This window comes from Callithrix jacchus, chromosome 14, assembly GCF_049354715.1.
Source record: "Callithrix jacchus isolate 240 chromosome 14, calJac240_pri, whole genome shotgun sequence".
NCBI lineage: Eukaryota > Metazoa > Chordata > Mammalia > Primates > Cebidae > Callithrix > Callithrix jacchus.
In genome coordinates, this window is record NC_133515.1 from 85296044 (window position 1) to 85314376 (window position 18333).

The following is an 18333-nucleotide window of genomic DNA, read 5'->3' on the forward strand; positions in this document are numbered from 1 at the left end:
TGCATGAGCTACCTACCATGCCTAGTTAGTATAATAATGTTCTTTTCTCCCTTTTCTGCACATCTTTGAAATCATATGTCCTAGAAATTATTGCTTTGCTATTTTTGGAATTGGATTATCAGTAGCAAATATCCTTGTGTGTTCTGACTATGGTTTCATTCTGAGTTTCATGAAACTGTAAGCATAAAACTTTGAATCACCAAGTAGAGCAAATGGCTCATGGCATAGTGTTCCTATCACGCTTCAGCCTTAAGTTGAGGCTACTCTTTAATTGACTCAGTCTCTGTAGAGGGTAAACAAGTCGCCTTTCAATACTCCTTGTTTGAAATTTCAGTTCTTCATTTGACTGTCTTTTCTTACATTGAGAACCCCTAAAATCCACATTTAAAACACATCTCATATTTCTCTTGGTCCTAAAAAGCCGGGCAACCTTCTCTAAATATGAGCAGAGATGGATTCATGGGCTGTGTTATCACCACCCAGTAGTTCAGGAGTGACAACAAAGTAGTAGACGGCTGCATAAGTTAGGGAATTTCCCAGTGGGCTCATAAGCTAAATTATGCCATCAAGACATAAATATGGAAGGCCATTTTATGATAAAAAGTAATGATACATACAATATGAGCATGATTCTTCTGCAAAAGGAGCATGCGAATTGTAATATGTCATTTACTTTTCAAGCGTCCATTTGGCCCTTCTCTTTCCATTGATATGGACTCCAAGCTCCATGAGGGCTGGGACTGTTTGGTGTGATGCTTAGTTTTGTGTGACTAGGTGCAGCACTTAGTTACAGTGCAAGAACAGAGCAAGGGCTCAGGTAGTATTAGATGAATAATTTAATGAGTATAATATAACATGATCTCCCTGACCTGAGGAATATGAAAAGCTACTGTCAAAGCCATCTTTCTAGCTTGCTGTTGTTGATGATCTCTACCCTTTTTCACTTCTCTCATACTAGGGTCTGGGTTTCAAGGCTCAAATTAGGTCCCCGGGCTTGCATTTTTGCTCTTTCTCTCTCTTGTGCCTGTTGTTCTCCCTCTCACCTTGGCTCAGCTGTCCTCATCATGACCTGACTATTCTTTCAAGATCTAACTTCAACTACAACTCAAACCATTTTCTACCCTCCATGCAGGCACATGTGTTATTCTGAGGAATCATCCCAAAACGTTTCCTAGTGGTGGAGACTTAGGGAGGATTATGTAAAAGAAAATGGACACCAGGTTGGAAAGGATGGTGGAGGTAACGCTTCCCAGTAGACGCTCCTTTTCCGGCAAGCCATGTTCATGGCAGATGTCTCTACAACCTGCTTGTTGTATTCTGAACTCCCTAGTTTGTCAGTTCTTTTCTAAAACAGTGCGAGAAATGAATGCAGAATTATCACTGTGCTTTGCCCAGTGTGGAGCCCAGGGGAATCACTGTTGCCCACAGCCAAGAGATTTTGCTTCTTGTGGTGTCACTTAAGATTGGAATTAACATCTTCTTAGCTGCCATGCTGCACTGCTAGCTATATAGAGCTGGGGGCAATCATACATCCAGATCCATTTTGTTTGTTTGTTTGATTGTTGTTTTTAACATGAAATGTTGTAAAATCAGCACCAATTGCAGTTTTCCAGAACACACTCTATAGTTGCATAGAGAAGTTTTACATTTGTTTTTTCAAAAGTAATTCACATTCATCGGAACATTATGAAAACATACAAATATAACTAAGCCACCTATAATTGCATCATGCATAGAAATTTACCCCTAAAATTTTCATGTGTAGCCTCTCAATCTGTATTTTATGCATTTATCTCTAGCTGGCACCTATATATTTACACAGCATTAGGATCACATTGTTTATATTGTTGTATAACTTGTCTTTGAACATTACCATGTTTGTAAAAATACTTCTGCATCAACACGTAAATTTCTACAAAACCCTTTTACTGGATGAGATTTTATTTTAAGGATGCCCACAGTATATTCAACCTATCACCCCCTGTTAAACATCTGATTCTTTCTAATCTTTAGTTGTCACCAAGTACTGGAACAAGGAATCATCCCTGGGTCTAAATATTTGTGCCCATTCTCAGTTACTTACCTGGGATATTCCTAGAGTCAAAATTAGCAATTCAATTAATAAAACATATTTTAAAACTTCTAATACATAAACAAGTGATACTGGAAATTTTAACAAGTATTAAATTTCATCCTGTGTATGGCTTAGGTAATTATAAATGCTGACTCTATTTTCTGCGATGTTAGTTATCACTACAAATTCAATAAGCATTTTTTCCATGTCTTGCCATTGATTTTTGAAAAGTTTATAAAGATAAAATCACTCATTCTATAAATATTTGCCAAAAGTCAATGCTACATAAGGCACTGTGCTAGATACTGGGGTCAGGAAAGTAGAAATTCAAGAGTGTATAAGCCTTAATCCTGATCCTCTTTTATTTACTTAGTATAGAAAACATTGCTCCATTAATAAATAATTCTAAGTATTATTTTTATTAAATCCATTTCCTTGTTTCCAATTTTTAATGTAGTAAAATATAAGTTACTTTGTCAAATTTTAAAATACACCGTCAAAATGGAAATAAGGGTAATTTGGCATGAACATGACTTACTTTATTTCCACTCTGGATTTTTTAAAAATGACACATGCTTATTTTAGTATATTAGAAAAATTCAGAAAAGTATAAAGAAGAAAATAAATGACTCATAACCAGACCATTCAAAGGCAATTACTGTTAATTGGTATATTTTCTTCCAGTCATTTTCTTTGTATATTTTTCACATAGCTAGATCATACTATATATGCAATTTTCCAAGCATATAATGTAAATATTTCCCTATGTTATCAAAAACCCTTTGAAAACATAATCTCTAATGGCTCCATAATATTCCATCATGGAAATGAATTACATATATAGAGTTTGATCCTTGATAATAAAAGCTCTGGAGTAAGACTGCCTGTGCTCTAATTCTGATGCTATCATGGGCTGGCTTGGGATCTTTATAAGTGTATTAGTCCATTCTCATGCTGTTATAAAGAACTGCCCCAGACTGAGTAATTTATAAAGGAAAGAGGTTTAATTGACTCAGTTCTGCAAGGCTGAGGAAGCCTCAGGAAATTTACAATCATAGTGGAGGGGAGGTAAACATGTCCTTATTCACAAGGCAGCAGGAGAGAGAAGTGCCAAGCAAAGCAGGTAAAGTCCCTTATAAAACCATCAGATCTCAAGAGAACCCACTCACTATCGTGAGAACAGCAGGATGGGGGTCACTGGCCCATGATTCAGTTACCTCCACTGGATCCTCCCTCGACATGTGGAGATTATGGGAACTACAATTCAAGATGAGATTTGGGTGGGGACATGGTCAAACCATATCAATAAGGAACACATGAGATAATTCAAGTAAAGATTAATCTAGCACCTGGTACATAATGAGTATGCAATAACAATTATTATTATTACTACTACTCTTATTATTATTATTTTTTTTTTTGAGACAGAGTTTCGCTCTTGATACCCAGGCTGGAGTGCAATGGCGCGATCTCAGCTCACTGCAACCTCCACCTCCTGGGTTCAGGCAATTCTCCTGCCTCAGCCTCCTGAGTAGCTGGGATTACAGGCACGCACCACCATGCCCAGCTAATTTTTTGTATTTTTAGTAGAGACGGGGTTTCACCATGTTGACCAGGATGGTCTCAATCTCTTGACCTCGTGATCTGCCTGCCTCAGCCTCCCAAAGTGCTGGGATTACTCTTACTATTATTTTTAAATTATTTAACCTATTGCTAGATATTTAAATTGTTTCCAACTAAGATAGCATTTATTATTATAAAATTACTGAAGGCTATGATTGTTCACAAACACTTTTGTAACTTTTGAATATTTTCTTAGGAGAGAATAAAAGTCAAAAGTATGAACAGTCTTAAATATTGCCAAAATTAGTTATCTGTTCTTATCTATGGGAGAGTCCAATGTTGTTATTCTAAATGGGAGAATGGTATACCCAAATCAGACCCTGCTCTGGGACTTCTCTTGTCTTCTCTCCTTACCCATTTCCATTCTCCCTGCAACTCCCAGATGAAATGTGAGAATCAGAATCTCTGGGGCATTTGAAACTTGTACCCTTTTAATTTCTTCATGTGCAAAATGAAAATACCAGTATCTATTTCATAGGGTTGTTATAATAAAAGAAATAAAATGATCCATGTACATAGAAATTTACACATACTCATTGTTAGCCATTATTACATCATTATTAAAAAGCATTACATTTACAATTCATACTTCTACCAGAATATATAAGGTTATCTATCTCATTGCCCTCATCTGTGCTGAGCATAATTATTTTAAAATGTATTTTAAATTGTATTTAAATTATTAAAATGTCTATTAAATTTATTTAAATTATTAAAGTTATTTTAAATATTTTCTAATTCAATAAGTGAAAAGTAGTATTCCAGCATTTTAATTTGCTTTTCTTTGATTACTGTCAGAGATGAGATTTTTTTTCAAGTATTTATTAGCCATTGATATTTGGATGTGTGTGTGTGTGTGTGTGTGTGTGTGTGTGTGTGTGTGTGTGTGTCTGTCTGTTTCAGAAAGACAGAGAGAGAGAGATCAGGATCTATATTTACTTTTACAGGTGTCTTTGTTTTGTAATTATTTTTGTTTTTGGGCATGGGGGAAGAGATTGCTCATTTGATAGTAAAGATATTATCCTTAGTCTGACTATGTCTTATTCCTACTGAACTAGTTCATCTCCCTATGGTTAATGTATATTCTAAAGGCTTCCATGCCATCTGATTAATTATCTGTTTTAGAATTTTGTCCAAGAGCACTGTTAAACTTATAGGCCTGTGGTCCCTGAACTTCATTTTTTTTTTCATATCAAAAAAATCTGAAAACATTAGCCAGTCTCTTCTCTTTGGGACATCATGACATCTCTATGATTGCTCAGAGCAGATGGGGATGGAGAAGGTCTGCAGCACCTTTTCTTGAGACTTGAACATGGTTGAGGAATAATGAATATAAAGAGCACAGACTGCACAATTGCCAAGTCAGTGAATCTTGGACACATGGCTAGAGGGAGGCTGAGTCCTGGGCCCAGTGTTGGATCTCTGCCCTGTCCCCTGCTTGTTCTCAAAGTCCCCTCCTTGGGCCCCTAACTTGTTTTTCCATGCCTCAGTTCTCACTTTGGGAAACTGATGTATGCTTTGCTGGCTCCCAGACTGACAGCCTTTGTAAGTATTAAAAGCAACTCCAAGTTCAGGCCGTCTACTGTTGGCCCCTCTGATGTTGGTCAGTGGTCTGCCAGGATCTACAGGTCACAGGTTCAGTAAGCCCAAGCTCCCATTACCACTTTTTCCAAGACAGCCCCTCCTGTCACTGCCTGCACAGCCCGGAAAACCTGCCGGATCCCCGTGGGTGTTTCTGGATCGCAGATCTTCCCCTCCTGCCTACAAAGTGTATGTTTCCCTCTTAGGGATCACATGACTCTTTCCTGAAGTGTTTTTTTTTTTTTTTTTTTGCATAAAGGAATATACAACTATTTATTAACCACTGTTCACCAGTATTTACAATAAGGTAAACAATATACAGTTGGATAACATTCTGATTACTACAAAGTTGTTTTTCCTGGATTTTGTTGAACCAGTAAAGCAAGTAACTGAAAGACTGAGCCTACATGTAAGGAATGAGTTGGAGTAAAGAAAAAACATGCAGGTCAATAGGTTGGATTACAAAAGGTTGTTCATACATTTATGTCAGCAGGTCATAAACCGCCAACATCTCTATCTGATTAGGTTTCTATGAACCAAGTCTTAGATGTTCCATGAATCATGACCTTTTAGTCAATGTAGCAACAGGGATTTCAACAATTTGTTAAGGAATGGCCTGCTAGCAGATTTTTAAATGTTCATTTAACTTAGTTTTGTTTAGCTAATTAAAACACACTAGGACTTGTCTAGTTTCCTCATATGAAGTTTTAAAACTCAGAACTCTCAATGGCTGGGCCCACATTTTGCCCAGCATTTTCTTTATTTTCTATAATAGTAATATAAATCACATTGACTGAACACTTACTGTAGGCTAGGCATTGTGCTAAGTGCTTCACAAGCACTCTCTCACGGCATCCTCAAGGCAAGCATGTAAGGTTGCTTCCATTATTGTCCTGATGTCACAGAACAGGAAAGCGAAGCTTAAAGAAGTTAAGTCATTTGCCTGATGTCACATAGGTGCCAGTAAGTGGTGGAACAGTGAGTTGAGTTCAGGCCAGCCTGACATCTAAGCCCATGATCTCAACTCCAAGACAACATGGTATCCACTGGGTTCCCCATCTTGCCTCCTTTTCTCTTAATCTAGTTTGTAGCCCCTTTTATACATTCTGTATCTCTTGCCACAGATCTCTGTTAAACAAGGACATTTCAAAGCTGTAAAAAGACCTGGCTGCCATTTCATTCTGCTCGGTGATACCAGGTTTTTTCTCCCTGATCCTGCTATACTTCACGTCTGACTGCCAGGGAGAATGGCTGGGTTACTCTTCTTCAGTGCCCTGCTTTCAGGGAGGGTGCCCCAGCAGCCAATCGTGTATCTTGCTCTTGGGTGTCATGTGTCCTATTTGCTCTGAGTGGATTTCCTTCTATTTAGTCCTAGCCACCTTCCAAGCCCCGGAAGCCTGCTTCATATTCTAGTGCTTCTCTCTGTTCGTCCTATATTCACTCCACTTGCATCAATTCATGAAGGTCAGGAACTCAAAGTCTTTATCTTTGGGGTCTCTCTTAGTCTATTCAGGCTGCTTAAAAAAAAACCTCTAGACAGGGTAGCTTAAAAATAACAGAATTTTGTTGTTCACAGTCCTAGAGATGGGGAAGTCCAAGATCAAGGTGCCAGCAGATTGAGTGTCTGGCGAGGATCTGTTTCCTGGTCCACAGACAGTGCCTTCTTGCTGTGTCCTCACATGGTGGAAGGGTGAGGGATCTTTTGGGGGCCTCTTTTATATGGACACCAATCCCATTTATGAGAACTCTGCCAAAAGCCCTGCCTCTCAAAGGCCTCACCTCCTAATACCATCACAATGGGGAGTGGGTTTCAATATGTGAATTTTGGGGGAGCCATAAACTTTCAGTCCACAGCATTCCCTAACAGTCAGCAACTCGTAAACATGTCTTCCCCAAGTCTTTTCACCTCAAGGGTGAGTTAAACCTAGTATAGATATCATTGCTACCTACCTCAGGCAGGAAAACTGCACAGTTCTACAAGTGTGGACAGTGAGGAAGCCATGGCTGGAACTTCTGGAGTTTGTGATAATAGTTCTTGGCTCCCGCTACCCATTTCAGAGTCTGGGACCCCAGGGTAGGTGGAAAAGTCACCTTTGTATGTGATTTTAGTTCTCTCTCATATTCTGACTACAGCAACTTTTGGTAGTGGCAGATTTAATAGTCCCAGTTTCCACTATTTGCAAGTGACTCCAAATTACATGATATGTAATACATTGTCATTTTGCTGAGATAAGAATTTGAAAAATCTCATGCTATGAGGCTGGGTTTGGTTATGAGTCACTTAGTGAATGATTTACTGTTTTCTGCCTATTGTGGCAATGCATTTTATGAGGTAATGATATGTTACAGCAATATTCTTGAAGATGAGGATTCCAGAAGTCTCTGGATGCATTCTGTACAAATGACCAGGGTTTACCCCGTGTCCAAGGCCCAGGGCAAAGTGAGGAGTCCTCTCCTCCCCTCCCACTGCTGAGCGTGAGAAATTAACAGAGAATTGACCTCATCTTCCTACAGCATCTTTATAGGTCACTGACAGAAACTCCCAAGGAGTCAGGGGTGTTCTTGGTGCACAATTATAGGAGATAGATGTAGTATTATCCAGTTAGCCCATGGTTCATCCACCTGCTCCAAATATCTTTAATGTCTATTTCTAACTGGTTTTCTTGGGCTGGATTGCTGTTGTCCAAATGAAAATATAAATCTTTGGTTTACATTTGGAGATATTAGGGGATTTGAGGAAATATTATCATTTTCCATCCAGAGGTTTAATGTAAGTGCTCCCTGAGTTTGACCTACCTGTATCTAATATAATCATTAATTCAACAGGCCAGAAGGTTTAGTTTCTGTTATACCTATTGCCAGTGGCCCATCATGTCCTGATGCTGCCCAGAATCTCCAGTGACAGAAAGACCCTGGAAGTCTCGGGGAGATAGAGTGCCACTTGCAGAAGAAGAGTCCATTATCTTGAAAGCCGCTCCTGGAGTCATTGCCAAAAGCAATTTCTCAGAGTTTATGCTCAAACCTTGGAAGGCTTCTCCTGACACCATGATTGAAGGGGACATGGAGGGAGCTGAGCCATCTCGGCTGGCAAATGTCACTAGACACGATGAGCCCCTAATCCTGATAGGACTTCTGATAAGACGCTCGTATGATGACAGATGAGGCTACGCACAGCACTTTAACTCAGTCATTTGTAATCATTACTTTTTGGCTATTCAATAACCATCCTGTGAAATTGTTTTCTGAATTTCTCTGAGTAGAGAAGGGAGCCAAGTTTTACCCCTTTTCTTTAGGGAAGTCTATTGACAGTTATAAATGCTTTAAGGAAACTTTATGAGGTGCTCTCAGATCAAACTTCAAAGGCCTTACTCACCCATGTCACCTGGTTTGTTTGAATGGTGACACCGTGCTGGCTATAAGCACCAGAAACTTTCTGAGGCCAACATCTCTATTGCTGTGTGGAAATGTCCCTGGGGCAAGATGCAGGGTGACAGCACATCCTTCTGCTTCCCACTGTGTGACTGTGGCCACATCTCCTGACCCAGAGTTTCCTTCTCCAGCAGTGAGCTGTGGTCCCATGTGTGCTGGCCAACAGGTGTGCAGAGACACTGACCCATGGAGCCTGTCTGCACGCTGGGAAGCTAGTCCAGACCAGGAGTGCAGAAGCCCTCGGGCCAGTTGCCTTTTACTGCAAGCAACCTTAGCTGTTTACTCCAGTGGATCGTATACGTATTATCATTTTCTGTGTGTATCACGATATGAAAAAAGGTTAGGAAGCACTGACTTCACCTCTCTGATTTTGTTTTCCTCTTGTGTCAGTTGGGATTTGTTTTTTGTATTTTGGCAAACCTTTATGAGGATCAAAGGCTTAAATGAAAGGGCTTTGGGAGCCCGTATATTTGTGGGGTGTGCCGCTGGCCACAGAGATAGAACTCTATCCCTCTATCTCTTGTTTACTTTCATTGGCTGTTCCTTTGAGAATGAGGTGGAATTCCACTTTTTTTAGCCTTTCCAAGTCATACAATCAATGCACTGCACCTACTATTTAGGTTCAAGCACTTACATAACACCATCATTCTATATAGTCTTTGGTCCTTATGGCTTCTGCAAGGTGCCTACCAGAGCAGAATCTGCGTACCCCTCTGTCTACTCATGCTGAGGATACACACACACCACAGTGTACCTGCCTCCTCCTGGTCTATCCTGCACTCGCATCCCAGCTGCTCCAAAACCCCCATAGGCCTGTCCTTCCTGAGGATAGCCTTTGCTTTCTCCAAGCCTGTGCTGCATTTAATGGCAGGTCCTTGCCCAGGGCTGAGGGCATCTGAATTGCCATGATTTCAGCATCTGTGTGCCAGGGTGCAAGCTGTTTGGTGGTTTCCAAGGACCACTTCCCCTCTCTGCCCTGTAGACAAATCTCATGGGTGCAGAGGAACGCTCTCCTCCCCTTCTCCTCAATATACTTCTTAGCCAAGTGCTGTCGTGTTAAGTGAGTGAAAACCAAGTCACAAACAAATATACCATAAAATGTTAACACTGGCTTCTCTGGATGCTGGAGGTATCGGTGATATTTATTTTCTCCTTTAGACCTTCTTGGTTTTTTTTTTTCCAGATTTTCTATAGTAAAACCGAAAGTGTATTTTAAATTATATTCTAAAAGATGCACTCAAGATGTGCTGCATGAAGGCAAATAACAGCTTCAACGTTCCTTCACACTTGCTAGCTCCAAATTACTGCCTCTGCCTTCAGAGCCCCGCGATTTGGAGGGGTGGGAGCTGCGAGGGAGTGGGAAGGAGGCTGCAATGTGGGCCATTGAATTTCCTCTTTTTAGACATCGCTGTGGCAGCTAATTCCAGGGTGCTCATCTGTATGGTGGCAGCGTGACTTTCATGTTTTCCCCAAGGTGTTTTATGGCCTTTTTACAGTGGTACTTTGAATAACTTTCTCTCGGTAACTTCCAGACAGTGAAAAATATCAGATGGTTTCACCTTCCCCCTCCACGTTCCTTCCTTTCTTTGTTGCAGCTCCATTCCTTAACAGGAGTCTCCTTACTGCCTCTTCCTTCTTCTTCCTCCCTCTTCTTTTCTCTCTTTCCCTGCTCCCCCCTCCCTCTTTGCCTCTCTGTGCCTCATTTTTAAAGCAAAGTCAAGAGAGAGGCTCTGACTTTGCTGGCCCAGGCCATGCGAAAGGGCAGGGAAGGCAAGCCAGGGCTTATTAGTGACACCCAGATGGCTTCAAGAAGAATTCCTGGGGCAGTTTCAATCCTTCACTTTTCCAGAAGGCAATTCAGATTTCAGAGCAAAGGGGAGGCTAAGGTTTTGGTGGCTGGATTCCAGGTCCCCTCTCTGCAGGGAAGTTGGCTAACAGACTGAGCATCCGAGAAAAGGCAGGAGGGTCCCTGGCAAGTCAGATCAGTCCTGTCACAGGGCAGAGCCATTTTAGGTAGCAGTTTTAGGTGGCCTTCTAGGATGATCTGGAAGGATCTGTCATCTTTAGGAGAAGGAAGCAGGCGTCTGTAATCTGGACACTCTTTCTGCTGTGTTTAACTCTATGTCCTTGTTCTCCATTGCAGTCAATGTCATCTCCAAGGGGTTCCTTGCTGGACAGTGGCAGTGTGATTGGGCCATACATTGAGGTTCTTCTGTAATGCCTCACCTTCCTTAGTGGAAAATAAGGAGCAGGTGCTCTGTTCTGAGAGAGACTTGAGTTTAAATAGACCCCTGCCCCCTCCAGCCTCCTACCATATCCATATCCCAATCCCTTTAACTCATTAACTTTACTCATCTAGTTAAGGGTTTCAGCTCATGCATCAGCTTCTCAGGTAATCTTCCCCTGGCCCTCATAATAAAGTCAAATCCCTCATTGTATATTCTCAGAGGGTTGTGTCTATCTCCTTCACAATGCATAATAAAATCAAGACGTCAAAAGGACTTGAGAGGTTGTTGGACTGCTGTCTGCTGCCTGCCACACTCTAAGCTCCTCAGCCTGGAAGCTCTAAGAGGGTAGTGTGGGGTTCTGCTCACTAATGCAGCCCAACTGGCAAGGGCAGAGCTCGGCACATAGAAGATACTCAGTAAGTAGAAATGGAATGAATGAATTAATCTTAGCTCCATCCCTTTTGGCTCTGGAACCTTGGGCAAGTTACTCAACCTCTCTGAACCTCAGTTTCCTCATTCAAAAATGGGAATAAAAATCCCCCACTCAGAAAACTGTGGGATTTGTGGGACAACGATTATAAAGCCCCCAGAATGGGACTGGGCACCGTGTGTAATGGGCACACATGTACTGGTTTCTTTCTTTTTTTCCTGACATCCAGAATATTGCAGCTTACAGGTTTAAAGAGCAAAACCATGTCTCCCTACTTCTTCTCCCTCCTCCTTTCTTTGCTGCCTTCTTCCATGGTGGGTGAGGCACAGAATGGGGGAACAGAAGATCAGATTTTGTGATTTTTCACTAATGAGATGACTTTGGGTGAAGCATTGTTTCCTCCTGTGTTTCAGGAAGGTTGATCACACAAGCTTCCTCGCATGTGTGATGGGAAGACATTGATAAATAGTCTTCAGAGCTCCCCCAGCTCCCCCACTCTGAGTCTCTACACAAGGTCAAGGGTAACACTGACCACCATTGTTAACAGTCCAAGATGAATGGAAGCAACAAGGTGACGCAGCACCAGAGTAGGATGAAGCCAATCGGGCTGTTGGCTTGTCTATTTTAATACAAGCTGAGTTTATTTTAGTAAAACAGGTGAAGAGTGACTTAAAATATAGCATCATGCCAATGCCTGCTAGTAAAAGCACAAGGATTTCTAGTGTATTTTTCTTCAAAAGAGCCTGAGGGCTTTGTAGATACTGTCTCATTAATTCTCTGAGCATCTCAAAAGTTGGCTGGGAAAGCATGATGAGTTCTGTTTTATATGCAGAGAAACAAAGCTTGAAAAAGGCTAAGCAGCTTACCCAAGGTCACGCAGTAACATTGCTGTACCTGAGAACACGGTTCTCTAGCTGTGGAAATGAGTCTAGTCATGGTGAAGGGCCCTTGTGCTGAGTAATGTGGCATCTGGAGCTGGGCTTCTTAGAGGACAGACTCTTTATCCTGAAATGAGAGGGGTGACAAGCACATAAAGAGGGATTGAAAGACCTGGAAGTTAAAAGAAACTGTTCTGTCTCTCTTCCTCCCCTCACCCTAAGCATGTTCCCTTGGACCAGCCAAGGACCAATTTCAAGGATCCAGGCATCAGGCCTTGTGGTGGTTGCTATGGAGACAGTCATGGCTGAGCCTGAGGCCCCGCAGAGCTAGCTGCCCTGATGGAAGGTGTGTGTTTCTAGGTCAACTTCCTGGTTGACCCGAAGGGATCTATTGTCCTCAGTTAAGAGAATGCAGCAAGCATCTATGACCTGGCAGTTTCATTTTGCTGTATTTAATTCCCAATCTCTGTTCTCCAGGAGAATCATCACCTGCAAAGGTGGCCATAGAGTGGCATTCCTAGCTGGCCCACACATCAGAGGTCTGCAGTCATACATCCCATCGTAGTACTCACTGGCAATGTGACCTTGGGCATTTGTGCTTCCTGAGCCTCAATCTTTTCATCTGTAAAAGAGGTTAACTGCCAAGGTCGCTGTAAGGATCACAAAAGTAGATGCCTCTGAAAGGCATCAAGGAGCCCTAAGTTGTGGTGAATGTGTAGACAGTTAGAATCCACTCTTCCACACTAAAGCTCCCCTCTTCCTGTGAAAGTGAGTCATACTCTCCAGGGCACTCACTGCATGATTTCAGGAGTCATCCTGGCAACTGTTACTTCCCAACCTGAAACATCAAGACAAGAGAAGATCCAGTTGCTCTTGGATAGTTTGTAGCCTCTTGTCCAACATGTCCAGAGACTCCTGGGCCTGCTGGCTGGTGATTATCCCTACAAGGACTCTCTCACTCCAAAAGAAAAAGGTCTTTTGTTGGTGGATGTGGTTTTCTAGGCTGCCCTGTCTTTGTGTCTTTGTGTCGCTTTCAGTACATTAATTATTTAATGCTTGGTAAAGCTCTCTGGGATCACAAGATGAAAGGCCTGGTGGCAGTTCAAAGCCTTTCTTTTGATTACTATTCTAGCCAACATATTCTGGGGGGAGAAAATAGGCTTAAGATCACAGTGGAGTAAATTTCATAAAGAGTAGAGTACAAGCAAACCACAGAAATGGACCCAAAACAGACAGTCATGTTGTCCTGCTAATGGAAGCACTCAGGTCTTACGGGGTAGGGGGTGTTAAGAATCAGGCCACCTGGAGAGTGATATCCTCTCTATTGCTGTCTTGGATTACTAAAATAAAAATGCCCATTAGTCTTCCACAGCTACCAACAGCCAGTGTGAGTCCACCCTGGCTAGGTAGGTCGGGTCAGTGGCCAAGCACATCTGCAGCAGGGATTCAGGGCCAAAGGAGGCACTATGGGGCTCACGGGTGAGTCAGGAGCTGCTTGCTTGGGACACTAAAGTCATCTCTCAAAAGGTGAAAATGCAGTGACTTGGAACTATCAAATTCTGAGAGATACAAATTCTGAAGAGGAGGCATCAGCTGTCACAGGGCCTTTATTATGGGACTTTGTCCATGAATTATGAGTCACTACTACCTGCATAGATGTGGTATCTCAGCTGATGAAATAAGTCCATGCCTTGATCTGGCCCTGCCCCTGCCACTGTCCAGCATGTCCTACATGACATCAAACCAAAAACAGCCTCCTTGAAATGCTTTTCCTAATTTTTTCTAAACCAATGAGCCAAAAAGAAAAAAAAAAATCAACAAACACAACAGACCTGAAGCTTAAGGTTAGTGAGTGAAATTAATATACAATCATAATCCATTATCCTGACGTGTTTGATGAATGGCCTCAATACCACTATCCTAAGTAGCAATAAGCCTTAAGTATTTAAGGAAGTCAGGGCCCAGGTTCAGGTTCTGTTCTGGCACAATCTGAATCCCAGCTCAACTGCTTTAGTGTCCAGCTCAGGGAAGACGAGGACCTTTGGGAGGAAGGATTTGAGCTGGCCCTTTAAGAAGGGGTAGGATTTAGGAAAGCAGCGGGTGGAGGATGTTCTAGGCAGAGATTAGCTTGGGTGTAAGTTTGCCAGCTAAAGTTTAATGGAATAGGATGTGAAAGGCAGGATTCTGAATGGGAAATAAGGCTGAAAAGACAAACAGTGTTCAGGCTCCGAATTTATATACTTTAGCAATTTCTAGGGAAACCTCTTTGTGACTCTTTTTCTTTCTTTCTTTCTTTTTTTGGTGTAGGATACCCTGCAGGTAAGCAAGTCCCTAAGGGCAGGGACCATGCTAATAATTTCCTTTATTAATATCCCTCACTGTTGCACCTTGGGAAGGGGTATGGGCTGTTATTGGCTGGCAGAGGTGGTTCACCATTGAATGAACTTGGAAGTTACATATGGGTCCTCTTGGGGAGGCAGGAAATGCATGTGGAAACTATAACTTTTAACAGTACAAGAGAATATTATGGGAGAGTGATTTTTGCTTCAATACTTGAGCTATCAAGAAAGAGCACAAACATCTCCGGCAGGATGGGATGGGGCTTAGAGAAAGGTGAGGTGGAGTGGGAGCTGTTTAATTCCATCCAAATTCCGCCCTTGACACTAATAGCTCCCTTCTGAATGAGCCAGCTGGAAGAAAATGTGAAAGCAAACCATAGAGAACCAAATATGTATGAACCAGAGAGGACCTTAGCGAACAGGGAGTTCAGCCCCCTCATTTTCCAGGCCTAGGGAGGTATGGGGAGGGCTATATGTTTAGGATAAATGGTGCATCTGCAAAGTCTCTTTTCTCTGAAATCACATCTCTGTTTTTCAGACTAAATTAACAACATCGCCCATCACCACTAACTCTAGGAGTCATGTAAATTTACTGAGGTTTCTTTTGCTGAACAGGTGCAGGCTCAGCTTACTGAATATCCAAACCATTTCCCTTGGGCTGCCAGTCCCAAAAAGAGGCCTGCCCTGTACTCTCTGAGAGCTGTGCCTGATTTGACATCCAGACCACTATTTATTTGGCCACATTAAGCTTTGCTTTGTGTGACACAAAATCATTGTAAAAGAATGTATTATTAAGTGTGTTTTCAAATAAAGGGGAAAAAACTAGCAGGCTGTCACTGATTGTTTTATTGTTGGAAGGAAAATAAATAAGTAAAACATGTACAGGCAAGGTAGGAACTGTTCCAAAGAGCATTTAGAATGGAAGCATTTGTTACATTTTATTGATGTAGGTTTGTAAAACATGCTTGCTGGTGAGCCTGGGGCAGTCATGTACTTAACCATCACACGTGCATAGCTCTTTATTATTTATACTGACACAAGTATGATTTATTTACTATATTATGTATATTGGCTTAGGAATAAATAGACATGCAGTGAGACATATAAAAATAAAGATTGGAAACACAGAGTGCCAACTGGCTGCAATTTGGGTAGTCGAGATCCTGTACAGTTGGCAAAGTTAATGATTAGTGAATAATAGAGAAGCAGCTCTTTGGGAGCATTTTTGATTTCTGGATGTTGAAATGATTCACACAAGATGCCCCAATATAGGAAACGGACCAAGATTCCCACTCATTCTGGATCCTAAAACACAGAGAGGGGCATACAACTTTAAGGATGGTATGACTGACATTGAAAGACTGTGTCATGCACACATTGTCTCGCCTGGCCCTTACAAAACACTGAGAATTTTTAGAGTATGCCCCATTCTTATTTTCATCATCATTTTCAGAAAATTGAGGTTTGGTAGAGTGTGTGCTTAGCCTGAAGTTAATAGCTAATAAGTGCCAGAGATAATACCTTCCTCCAGGGCTCTGCTTTCATTTATTTGACAAATATTTATTGAGTGCCTGCTGTGTGCCAGACATGGAAACATAGCAGTCACTAGTGCAGGAGGTACACAAGGAGTAAGCCAATATACACAACACATATATGTGTAAGAAATAGGGCAAAGGGATGGGGAGTGGCTTACAATGAGTTGTCTCTCAATAGGATGAGCAGGGAAGTTCTTTCTGGGGAGGTGACATATTGACAGGGACCTGGAAAGAGACAGGGAGTGGCCACATGCCTCTGAGTAGGAGGAGCTTCCTCCACTGAGAGAACTGCCAGTGCAAAGGCCCTGGGGTAGGAATGTACTTGGCAAGTTTGGGGAAGAGCAAGAAGGCCTATGGGACTGAGCTCCAACAATGAGGGGAAAATGGTTGCAAACGAGGTTAGAGAGAGAATCAGGAGCCAGATCCTGTGGGAACTTTAGGCTAGGCGATGGCAAGAAACTTGAACGCTATTTCAGGGGCTGCAGTGTCAACCTGACTGCTACATAGAGAACAAACTGAAGGGAGGCTTTCTGGGAGCTCATAGCAATAATGGAGATACGTGAGGCGGGAAGATGAGAATGGGTAAAATTCAGGTGGAGCCATCAAGATTTGCTGATGAGTTGATGTTGGGTGTGAATAAAAGGAAGAAGTCAGGATTCCTCTTTGGTTTTTGGCCCAAAGTTAGGTGAGTATTGGTAACACTATCTGAAATGGGGAATGCCTGGGGTTTAGGGGAAGGGAGTTCAGGTTTTTGGTTTGCTCATGATAAGCTTCAGATGCTTCTCAGTCAATAAAGTAGAGATTTTGAACAGGCAGTTGGATGTGTATTCTGTTGTTTAGGGGAGAGAGTAGGCTGAAGACACACACTTGGTAACAGTAGCATGCGGATGGCACTTAGAGCTGTGAAACTGGGTGAGATCACTTTGAGAGAGAGTTTGGATGCAGAAAATGCCCACGTTCTCCAACTATTAACAATTGTCAAGTAATAAAGATCCCACAGAGTTGTTGTTTTCTTAAGACAAGCTTCTTTACATGTCAGGCAAGGAGAAATTCACTGTGTGATTTTCCAGGGAAGAAAAGTCAGAGTGTTCAAAGTCTTGCGAAGAGGGCTACAATGTGGTCCTGCTAATTTGGAATTGAAAATCGATTCTTTGAACTGAAGAGAATGAATGAATGCATAGTTTTGTGTGAGTGTGGTTAAACAAGTTCCCTTCTTCAGTGTCAGCAAAGCGTCTTCAATTAGGTAAGGAAGGGTCTGGTGTTCTGCAGTCACCTGATATTCATGGCCATTGATCATCAGCTGGTTAGAACCACAGCAATAAAATACAACACTCAGCCATGACAGTTCCTAGGCAAGTGTTGCTGGAAATAGAGACGTTTCCTCCTCTACAGTTTAGAAAATGAGGAGGACCTGGCAAAGAAGAATAAAGTGGATCTTCCCATTGAAGCAGGAGGCAACCAAGGACTACATGGTTACCAAGATGTGAGAAATCCAAGAAGCAGGGAGTGATTGCAGGACAAATGCTGCTGGGGAGGCGGGGGAGGGGGTCTCGTGAAACAAAGACTGAGCGTTGTTCAGTGTATCAGCAGCCTGGGGTCACTGGCGACCTTGACCTGGAGTAGTGAAGCCAACCTAGATTTTGTTGGATTTAAGAGAATATGGGAGGAAGAGAGTGGAGAGAGGAGAAGAAACAAATCCTTTAAGATATTTAGCTGTAAAGAAGAGCAGAGTAAAGGGACGATGGCTGTAGCAGAGTGTGGTGGTCAAGGAAGCTCTTTCTTTATGAGATGGTGCATGTTTGTACGACTGACTTGGTTGAGAGGGAAAGCTGTTGATGCAGGACCATTGTAATAGCAGATCCCTCGAGAAGAGATGAGACTAGCACCTAAATGAAGAGGCTGGCGCTGTTTAAGAGTGTAAACTGTTATCCTTTACAACAACCTGTTACCCGTAAGTGGGTAGATTGCGTCTCTTTTCTCAACAAACTAAGAAATAAACTCATTCACTGAGAATGTAGAAGCATTGGGGAATCGGAGATTTGAGAACCTAAGAGGAAGTTTTAACTAGTTGTATTGCAAAGAGTGAGAGAGTGAACTGAGTTCATCAGGGAAGGCAGTGGGATTCCCAGGTCATCCTGAGGATCTTGAGGTTTCTGGTCTTGAATTTAAAGTGAGGCCCATCAGCATTGCTGTGTGTTCCTCCACCCCGCCTCTCC

At 42.1% G+C, this 18333-nt stretch overlaps 1 protein-coding gene across 2 annotated transcripts in view; it reads left to right on the forward strand.

Annotated features, from left to right (window-relative positions):
- Positions 1–18333, forward strand: part of ALK (ALK receptor tyrosine kinase) — a 771141-nt gene that overhangs the window by 199843 nt on the left and 552965 nt on the right. The gene's annotated exons all lie outside the window — the stretch shown is intronic.